The sequence below is a fragment of the Pinus tabuliformis genome, chromosome 1_1, assembly GCF_031772625.1.
Source record: "Pinus tabuliformis cultivar Carrire ecotype Pingquan chromosome 1_1, CPIR1, whole genome shotgun sequence".
NCBI classification, from domain to species: domain Eukaryota; kingdom Viridiplantae; phylum Streptophyta; class Pinopsida; order Pinales; family Pinaceae; genus Pinus; species Pinus tabuliformis.
The window spans coordinates 292,402,632-292,414,418 of record NC_142297.1 but is presented as its reverse complement, the minus strand read 5'-3'; the positions used below and the strand labels follow the sequence as shown (position 1 = coordinate 292,414,418).

The 11,787-nt window shown below is 32.2% G+C and overlaps 1 pseudogene; it reads left to right on the top strand.

Moving 5' to 3' along the window:
• Positions 1 to 8,727: 8,727 nt before the first annotated feature.
• On the top strand, positions 8,728 to 9,177 carry LOC149212705 (protein SMALL AUXIN UP-REGULATED RNA 10 pseudogene; annotated as a pseudogene).
• Positions 9,178 to 11,787: the final 2,610 nt, after the last annotated feature.

The following is an 11,787-nucleotide window of genomic DNA, read 5'->3' as shown; positions in this document are numbered from 1 at the left end:
CACCCTCACTGATCCATACACCTTTAGTCTCAAACTTGCAAAAAATACTTTTTAAATGTACTCAAATAAGAAATTAGAGGTTACCAATGTATTCAAAACATCCAAAAACCCCTAAGTGCATTATTTATGAGCTCAAATTGGTAAAAAACGCAAAACGATATGGGCTCTTAAGCTCTCCCATGACTTGATTATTAACCATCCTACAAATTCGAACCTCTATCTATTGGTCCTACAAATCTACCTCGAAATTTACTAATAGAGCGACAATATTGCTACCCGTCAGTGCATTATGTTGGATAGTTAATTCAACCTTAGACCCCTTAATCTGAAAAACAATGCCACATGGGCCATATAGGGCCAAGGGTTTGGCCTTAACTCGCGCCCTACTGGTTAGGCCCCTTAATTCTTGTCATGAGGCAATGTGGGGTGCCAAGGGTCCGAGGGCTGGGCTAACGACCCACCCTAACCATCATAGCCCTCTTCTGCACTGACGCGTGGTCCTGTGGAGGTATGTGACCCCGGGGCTTGTCCCCTAAAACTCTTCGCTCGTTGAAAAATCTTCCGTCGAGCCCTCTACTGATGGTGTGTGGTTACATGTGGTAAGGTGACCATGGATTGGTCCCAAAACTTTGCCCTCTTCAACTGTTCCGCGCTTTGAATTGGCATGTGGTCCAGTGGTTAGTTATCGTGGTGCCAGAACCATGGGCTAGGGCTAAGCCCGAGCCTTTGGCTCCCTTTCTTGTGGTGTCGTGGGTGTTGGGTTACTGGGGGCTAGTGCTTAGCCCAGACTATTTCCCCCAATACAAAATAGATTACACATTAAACAAAAACGTGTCGCCAATATTGTTAAGAACCACCTACACCCTAGCAGTGGGGCACTTTGCTTATAACTTGAAAGTTGCCTATTCGAATAATGTGGAGGAATGTTCCGAACTCAACCAAATTTTGTGCCACCTTAGGGTGCCATGTGGCAACCTTTGATTGGGCCACGTGGAAACTAATAATTAGGCCATGAAAATTCCATCAACGAATCAAAACTCAACAGATTTCAACCAATTCGGTGAGGCCAAGTGGTAGCCTACCATTGGGCTATACCCTACATAGTCACTATGTTGACTCAACAATACGAAATCATAGTCAACTGCCCTGCTTAAATTTTTAGATGTTTCACCAAACGGTCAATACACGATAACTTCAGCATACGATGTCAGATTGAGGTGAAACAAACGTCCTTGGATTCAAAACGAGGAGCAGTTAGATTTGGCATTAGTTTTAAGAATTTCTAGGTTCTATAAGGCTATGAAACAATATGAAATGGATCAATTTATAGCTAACAAGAATGATCATGCTAAAAACATTGTTTCTCCTTCAATGAGGCTCCAATGACAACCTTTTTTCCATGAGTGCAACAACAACTACCTCCAAGAATGTTTGGGATATTTTAGAGATGGCATAAAGTGAAATGAGGAGCAACAATGATCAACAAAATGTTGCAATTGTTGATCAAGTGAATTTTGTGCCAAAAGAACTAAATGATTTTAATATCATAGAAGTAGTTGGACAAGTTGTGGAAGGGCCCACCAAACTAGAAAGTATACAAAACATGGGGACTACAATTGTTGTAAACACCATACAAAAATTTATTAAAGAAATTGCAGAAGGACAAAATGATTCTGCGAGATCCAAAGTGTGAACATGGTGAAGAAATTGAATCCCAGTTTGTACACACATGTGTAGGATGAAATCGAAAATGAAACCTAGTAGTGAAAGTTGAATTTGATTATGATGTTGAATTAACCTTACTTGAAGAGTAGCTTGCGAAACCCAAGTAAGTTGGAGATGGAAATAAGAATGGAAAAGCTATCATAAATATAGCATAAGGAGGAACAAAAAATATGAAGGCAACCATCTAAATTGTTGAAGCTTTTGTGATAATAGAAGAGGAGATGAAAGAAAGCCAAGATGATGTCACTTATAAAGGATGAAAGAAGAGTTCAATCATCAGTAGTGAGGTACATGTCTATGCAAAGGAAACATTAGATAAAAATAATACTAAAGATGAAAAGATATTGAAGAAAATAACCAAAGTAAAGTTGGAGTTAAAGAACAAGAAAAAGTTTGTAGAACACAAAGTATGGAACGAAAGATAGGAAAAACTTGTACAACATAGAGTTGAGAATAACCGGCATCAACATGCAATGACTAGTAGTAGATGAGATACAAGCTAATGCATAGGAAAATTAGATAAAGATGATTGTAAAGATGAAAAAATATTGAATAAAACTACTCAAATAAAATCGAAGCTAAATAACAAAAAAATGTGTGTAGAATAAAGGGTGTGAGCAAAAATAAAAAAAGACTATAACATAGAGTTGAGAACAACATGCATCAATATGTATAAATAAAACAAGTTTAATGTTATATTGGTAAAACCTAAAACAAGCTTTTGAATTAACTTCATGTTTGTAAAGCCTAACCTAAACTTAAACCAATAAAAACAGTCATGATTAGAAAGAGTTAGAATATGTTAAATATTGCAAGTTATCATGTATTTTCTAGCAGCCTAAGTAGAGTCTACATTATGGAATAAACAGACTATGTTCGTAGTCTATGGTTTGAACCCATTCTTCATCATAAACTTCCAAAATTATCTCATCTGGAAGAGCTCCAGAGAGGTCCATCTCCACACATATTCGAGCAAAGGAAGTATACTTTCCCCTCCTGGTGGCTTCAGAGGCTTTAACAAACCGTCCTAGCTTATTTCCTATGGCTGTTAAGGATTTTGTTTGCCAATAATCAAGTGGAAGAGAGTAGAGCCTTACCCAAACCGGGACTGAAGTAAAGGTCTCACATTCGGGAACACAGTTCATGATCCAAGGTCTCATATAGAGACCTGCAGCAGCAAAGAAGTAAGGCCCACCTTCAAAAACTCTATCCTTGTCTTCAATGTTCGCAAAAACTACAGTGAAGAAACCTTTCAAACCCAAGTGTAGATCGATACTTCCTTTTGGCTTCGAATGGTATTTTATCCACATTTGTAAGGCTTTTTCAATGGGCCATACACCCATGAATTTGCAAATGATTGCGTAGGTTTGCATATGGTCCCTGTACTCCTGCAGAGCACGCACATTTAACGTGACTCTAGGAGTAACAACAGCTCTGGGCTTACATGGGCCCATGTGTGCTTTGTTTTTTGTTCCCTGTTCCTTGTCTTCTTCCTCATTTTCTTTAATAATACTATTATCCTTGGATTCTTGTCCATCTTGTTCCTTTTCACAGTTCTTATTCCTTCCCTTTGCAGGTCCTCTATCATATTCCATAGGTTTTTTCCCATTGTTGATCACGGCCTGCTTGAAGGAGGGAGTGGAGTTCCCTCCTTTGCACCCCTCCATGGATCGTTGCCTCTGCGACTACTCTAAACCTTAGATTTCAGATTTTTCCCTCTCACAGCTCGCGACATCTATAATATTTTTTCATATGCAACATTTTTCATAATTTTGACATCTTTATGGAGATATTGGATGCACCCACTTGCATTTAGGAATTATCTACAAATCCTTGGATTTCATTTTCATCTCAAATTTACCAAAGCTAAGAATTTTTAATACAATATAAAAATTAATTTGAAAAAATATAAATATTTTTAAATTTTGTATCATTAGTTAGAAATCATTTAAACTTATATTATTATTTAAAATACATATTACTTACTCAATTTCAATAATTTAAATGTATATTAATTTTAGTTTATTTTATTTTTTATAAAATAAAAATTTTAAACTTTAATTTTTTAATATAATTTTATATAATAATTATATAAATTATAAATAACTTAAAATTAAATCATTTCCCTAACATAATTATATTTTAATCTCAATCAAACATGATAAATACATATTACTTTGTTTCTTTAAAAAAAAAATGCAAAACAACCCTAATTTATGAAAAATAATACATATTACTTTGTTTCTTTAAAAAAAAATGCAAAACAACCCTAATTTATGAAAAATACATATTGAAAATCCAAAATACAATTTGCATTAATCTAGCAAAATGATATTTATAAATAAAAATTCAAAATCTTTATTAGTTGATTTTTCTTAAAAACATATTAATAATGGTATCTCTACTACCTTTAGTTTACTACCATTCAATACATCAAAGCAAGCCTTGTATATAAAGGTTAGAAAAACGAACTTATTCATGAGGAGTAATTCTATGTGTTGATCCCAAAAAGCCTGGTTCCAAAGCACGTCAAATGCTAATGATTTAGTAGGAATATATGGAAAATAATCTTGAAATCCAAGGTTGAAGTATAAACCAATACCATTACATAGATCATTTATTTCATTTTGTCTTTTGTAGTTTTTTCTTTCAATTTTGTGAACTTTTCAAAGTTTTTTGAAATGCTAAGTTCTATTTTCGTAATCTATATAATTTGTATAATTCGAATGTTTTATAAGTATTTTAGGGTGTTAAATATTTTTATATATCTAAAAACTTATTTTAAAAAAATAAATAAAATTGATAATTTTACCAAAAATTGTATATCACATTCTCAAAAACATAAAAATTTCTACAACCTTGATAAATAATCCAATGTAAATATTTTATATTTTTATTTTACTTAAACATAAATATTCATTTATTTATTTATTAAATTTAGTTCAACAACTATTAAAAAAATAAATTTAGATTATTAAATTTATATATTTGCTTTGTTTGCTAAATTGTGTGAGTCCTAAAATGACCACACACTAGACTTTTGGGTTGAGAAATCACAACCCTGGGGCAATATAAGTTGTCAAAATCACTCAAGGATGGCACTCAGCCTTGGCCACACCAACCCTTAACATGAGTGGATTGTTGCCCATTAAATTTTGAACCCATGACCTTCACATCAAGGAATGTCTTAAGAGTACACCCCATGACTGTATATTCTACACCAAATGTACTTATATAAATTGATTTTAAAAATATTAAATATCTCATATCTATTTAAAAATATCAATCTAACTAAAAATATTCCCTTTTTAAATTAAAGAATCAAATTTTACACCTATCCACACATCTTGACACACCTCTCTTCACCACTTTGCAATAGTGAAGTAAAATGGCAACCTTGTAAAATTTTATTTATAAATATATTATATATAATTTTCAATTTATGTACATAAATATATTATTTAAGGTTTTATAAAAATATTTATTTATAATTTTTTTTACATTTTTCATTTACATATTTAATTTATTAATTAACAATAAAAACAGTTATGATGATGATGATGATGGTTAACGTCCCCTGAGACCAAACATTGGTCTATCGGACCTAAAAACAAATTATTTAATTTGATTTAGCATTTTATTACTATGCTCAAAAAGCTTGGAGAGAAGTCTTCCGAGCTCACTATAATTTTGACATTGTAAAAGGCTAGGCAGGTCAGTATTGTAACAAATATTGTGAAACTGAAATCTAATGTGGTTGTACGCGGGGCACTCTAAGAGGAAGTGGTTTTCATCCTGGATGTTCCTATTCTCACATATATGGCAAATCCTTTCCATCCATTGCCTTTTAAGAACTGTCCAACGACCTGTTTCACTATGGAGCTCATGAGAATTCGTTCTTATCTTTGCTATATTAATTTTCTTCTTTGACCTAGTTAATATATATATATATGGAAAATATTATTCATTTATGAGAAGTAAATATTTACACTTTCTTATGTTTCTAGTAATAAATTATTTATTTACCTTCTTAAAATCCAAATTTTTAATCAATTAAAAGTAATTCTAAATGTTATTTATTCCAAAATTTGAAAAAATTAATTAATTAATTAATTAAATTATTTTAATTTATTTATTTACATTTTGGAAAGCTAAACGTTTAGTTAAATGTAATTTTAAATCTTATCCGAAAAATGAAAAACTAACTTTATATTTATTTAAGTAATGGAATCATGTGTTATTCCACACATAATCCTTAAATAATAGGTTCATCTTATTCTGAAAACACAATTTTATCTCACCATAATATATGAAAGTCATCTAATTTTAAAATAACATTTAACCTCGTGCTAAAAACGAATTGAAAGTTTAGATTTCCCCTTTTTGTTACTTTTATTTAAAAAGCTACAATTTTTTTTTAACCATTAAAATAATATAAAAAAATTTACATTATATTTTTTTCTTAAAAAATTCATAATAATATAATATAATAATTTATAATATTTATTTAATTTCACTAACCTTTCTAAATATGCAAAAAACTAAAACTAACAATCTCTTCAACACATAAGGTAAAATTTTGATAATCTCAGCCATAATTTATGAAAAATTGGAAAACATAATAAAAATTCCATAACTTCATGATTACAGAAAAAACTAAACATTCATGAAAAAATAGAAAACAACGTAAAAATTCCATAACTTCAAGATTACAGAGAGCAATAACATCCCACAGTAGAATAAGGTTATGCAATATCAGTGTTGTTCGATAAGATCTTCAAAAATACACACTTTTGCATAGGTTTGCCACTGCAATACACGTTAATACATGGTAATGCTATTTATAGTCACTGACTTTACAACTCAACCTACTACCAAACAAACTTTTCAAAAGCTTAAATAAAGCAACCACACTAATATTACATGAAACAGTGGGAATGTCTATTACGTCAGAATCTTCCTCGGAAAATATTCATTCCCATATATATGCGAAATAACATTTTGATAACCATAAAAATAAAATGTTATGGTTAACCTTGTTATATGTATAAAAAAATTAGTATTAAAATTATAAATGCAACCATCGCGGTGGTGGCCTGTGTGTTGGTTCCAGGGCTGCCCTTAAATATTCAGCCATCCACCGTCCTGAGACTTTTCAACTCCATATAGTTCTTGTTAACACAGACCACCGTCCTGAGACTTTTCAACTCCATATAGTTCTTGTTAACACAGACCACCGTCCTGAGACTTTTCAACTCCATATAGTTCTTGTTAACACAGACCAAACCTGACCTTCTTCATGAGAATGAAACATTTTGCCACGGCTGCTTCATCCCACGTGTTCAGTGGCAACTCTGAAATCCATTAGCGGTCCCACCATGAGAGGACTCCTGGTTGTATATGCAGATTTCCTCATAGACTCTATATTGAGTACTTTTGCGATGATCTTCCATCCTTGCACGCATCTTTGTAGGTCCAGAGGGTGAGAATAATATTTGTACTGAGATTGTCTGGGGGATGCCTAATACATAGCTAGAGCTTTCGACAATGGAAACACCAATTTCTCAAATATGCTTCCACCATATACATTCTTGGGGTATTCATGGGATATGAAGAAGCGCTATAATGAAAGAGTTTGCCCAAGTTTCTGCAATAAAATCCAAAACATCTTCAACTTGTAAAAAGCTACGCTCAAAAACATCCAAAACATTTTCACCCTGTAAAAAGCTACGCTCAAAATCATCCAAAAACATTTTCAACCTGTAAAAAGCTACGCTCAAAAACATCTTCAACCTGTAAAAAGCTACGATCAAAAAAGAGGGCTCGCTCAAAAAAGGAAGAAACATACTGCTAAAAGGCTAGCTTGCCCGGTATTCATTTGGCGCTAGCTTGCCAGGTATTCATGTGGCGCGTCAGTTGTTCAAAATTCAAATTTCAAATGAGAATAGAAAGCTTTAATTGCATTCTGAAGGGAGCAGGTCGATCAGTAGGAGAAAGGAGGAGAAAGTACGGATACAGGCTGTGAATTACAGTGAAAAGACACAATGCGGCAGAGGCTACCGATTGCAATTAGTTTTCCGACATCGGGAGTGGGAAGGGTATATCCGTTAACGCCAACGGAAACGGAGAGGGCCCGCTGGCCACGTATGCGTACATTGTATATCGTGTATCGTATGTATCGTATATGCGAGCTTTCTTATGGAATGGTGGTGGCGGTGGCGGTCAAGGCGGAGGCGGAGGCGGAGGCGGAGGAGAATGATCAGGGCTGTCCCGTCAAGCTCTTAGAGTGCATTAAATATGGTGTCTTAGAGGGCATTCAATACCCAATAGCATGGGTTTTATTGTTTGCCTTCAACTTCTCTGTCGGCAATCCTGCAATAAATCTAATAACTTTCATAACACACGCCAAATTCCACGTGAACATCTATTTTGCATTCAATATGCGCAATTTTGTCGCTAGGCACAGACAATCACAGAGGAATTCACTTGAGAAAAATATCTGCTAATAATTTCTATATTGGATAGCAATTATAGCGGCCATTCAAAAATAACAAATCAGAAAAGTAAGTAATCCATTCATCCTACTTTATACGGCTGGAATACTCAGAAAATCGGTTCTGATAAGACTTCACACATTTTATGGGTGATAAGAAAGACGTTGTAGTTTCACTCATTGATATTTGTCTGCAAGCATCCCTACACATGGAGGGGCCACGCTCGTGGTACTTAGTCGGTTTTTATTGCAGGTGGGCCTGGAAGTCCGTCTTCGAAGCATCTTGTATATTGTACATAAGGACACAGTGGACCATATTGTTGTTATACACCATTACCATCTTATCACTTGAAATCTCTGCTTCCGCTCATTAGATTCTCACTTTCACTTGTTATATATACAAATCGTATGCGTCCTTTCCACAACAAGTCTGTGCAAGTTTCTCATTAGGACTCGATTTTAAGGAAGAAATTTGAATTTGATTTCTATCCTCCAGTCTCGTCTAATCCATGACTATGCCAAAAAGATTGAGAAATCCTCAAGTTATTCTTTTGAGACAGATAATCAAAGTACTTCGCAACTTTGCAAAGGGTTATAAGGCGACCAGATATGCCCTTTGTCCAGAGAAGAGTCGTTACTTCATGACGGAGGATGAGGCCCTGGGCACCTCATGCAGTGCTCTGCCCACAGATGTTCCCAAGGGACACTGTGCGGTGTATGTTGGGAAGGAACGAAGGAGGTTTATCATTCCTGCCATTTATTTCAATCATTTTCTGTTCCGGACATTGTTAGAGAAGGCCGAAGAGGAGTATGGGTTTGGTCACCAGATGGGGCTCACCATTCCATGTGACGAAGTTGCTTTCGAATATCTGGCGTCCATGTTTGGAAAAGCAGTACGTGCAAATTCGAAGCTAGATGAAATCATTGATTTCAAAAAGGCGATGGGCAGTGCATACTAAGTGTCCAGGATTATGCAATTTATCGTTCCCGTACACTCTTCTAAGACGAGAGTAGATCAATCGTCATATCCTCTGCAACATTTGCCATCTCTAAGGATGAAACATGATTCAGTATTCTCGGATTTCAGCAATCTCAGGATGCGTGGTAGTGGAAACGGTTGGGTGTAAATCCAGACACTTATGCCGGAGTTAATTTCCAGGGAAAGGAGCATATGGAATTAAACATCAACCAGAGAGCCTTTGTCTAAAATTTGGCATAGCAGTCGCGCTGAAATTTGAAACCCTTATTGAGGGCTTAGGAGATTAATTTTATCTTCCTCCGAAATGTATATATTTTTAAGGAATATTAATGATATCGGAGGCCCTTATTGACAGCGGCCGAGATTGATTTGATCTCTCTACGGTGTACATATTTCTGAGAATATTCAAGGTTTGCAAGATATACGATTCCATATTAGATTTGTTTTTACTTTTTACATCGTCTATTCTTTTGTGCAGTTAGATGTCATTAGAGTTGATCATGTTCCAGCCTGGGTCATGAACTTGAACTGAGAATCAAGTTTATCTACATAATTTCATATCAATTGTAATAAGCTTTTGCAGTTAATAAATAGTTTGGATTTATTATAATTAAGATTCATCAAGTATAGAAATACGAAGGTGAATGATGCAGATTTGTAACCATTAAAATAATTATTATCATTTTTATTTAATGATTTGTAACTATAGATTTTGATGATTATAATGGTAGTAATTAACTTATGGTTTGGTTTATTGAACTTTAACAAGGTAAGAGATGTTAGATTTTCACATTCATTTTATTGGGAATGGTTATTTGGTTTTTTTTTATAATTATTTGTAACCATAAAATTTGATGATTATAATGGTAGTAATTAACATATGGTTTATTGAATCTTAACAAGGTAAGAGATGTTGGATTTTCACACTCATTTTATTGGGAATGGTTACTTGGTGATCCACCTTGGGACCACTCAAAGGATAATGATAATGGTTTGGAAGTTTACTAATGCATGTGGGTTTTGGTGTTGGGACCACTCAAAAGATAATGATAATGGTTTGGAAGTTTACTAATGCATGTGAGTTTTGGTGTAACTAAAATGGAATGTGAGTATATGATCGATAATTTCACAAAAAATAATTTTATGGTGTTTTGGTAATTGACCAATGCCTACTTTCACTACAACATTCATGATTTTTTTAATGTGTAAGTTTGTATGCCCTTGGGTGTCCCTTCAAAATAAAAATAAAAAATAAAAATTATGTTCTAAATAGAAAATATATTTTTTAAAAATAAATATGTTGTGATGTAATTAGAAGTAAAAAGAAAATGTGAATATTTAAATTTTATATTTTTCAAAAATATTTGAAAAAGAGATTTAAATAAACTATTTGAAAATATATGTTAACTAATTAATGTCAATATCAATTTCATATATATTTATATATAGAAAAAAATGTTGTTTATTTTTATTTTTATTTTTTAATGGTTAAACATTTTATTTAATCATACATAATTTAAATAATAAAAAATAACACACTATATTTTGCACTCTAAAAAAATTTGCATGTAAATAAATTACATTAGAATTTGTTAAGTAACCACTAGTGTAGCTCATCATCCCTTACTCTCTTAAAGTCAAATAAACCATATAATCTTGATAAATGATAATCATATTCAGCGTCATTACTCTTTTAAATTCTTTTTCTAAAAAAAAAAAACACTATTATTTAATTATTTTAGGAAAAAAATTATTTCGATGGCCTTAAGAATACCTAAACCCCTGAACACAAGTTTTTGAAAAAAAATTTATCTACTGAAACCTATACCTTCAATTTTTTTCTCCTGCTGAAACCTATACGTTTAACATAGATTCAAGCATTTCCCAAAAATAAACTTAAAAACAATTAAATTATTTATTTTAAGTAAAATATATTAAATTATAGATTTATAATTCCACCACATGAATATGCTTTCAAAATTGTTTTTTTTAATATAAATATAAAATTAAAATAAACATATATCTCATTAGATTAAAAAAATAAATATAAATATAAAATTAAAATAAACATATATCTCATTAGATTAAAAAATAGTAAAATAATTTTATTTTTAGTAAAATAAATTTTAAAAATAAAATAGGTTAAATATAAATCCATAATTACACGTCTTCTCTATTGTTAAAGAAATAAATATAAATTTTTAAATAAATAAATATAAAATTCAAATGAATATTGCTCATTTATATTATTTATGTATAATTATCATTATTATTTTAGTATAAATTTAATAAATTTAACTAAAAAGTTATAAGTTATTATTATTATTATCTATTTTTAAGGTTACAGTTAAGTAAGATATTAAATTGGTTTGTATGAAATTTTTTTGTTTCTGGGATAAGGAACTAGATAAGGGACCCCCTTTCTCGCAGTTATTTGGCTGATATATTTACAAAAGCATAATCTCTTCGAAGTTGTAATGACCCTAGGCTATGTAAATGTGAAAGTTTACTGTGGTAAAAGACAGTAATACAGTTGTTGTTATGTTTTTTAAACAAAATTGTGACAAACTATTTTTTATTAAAGTAATTT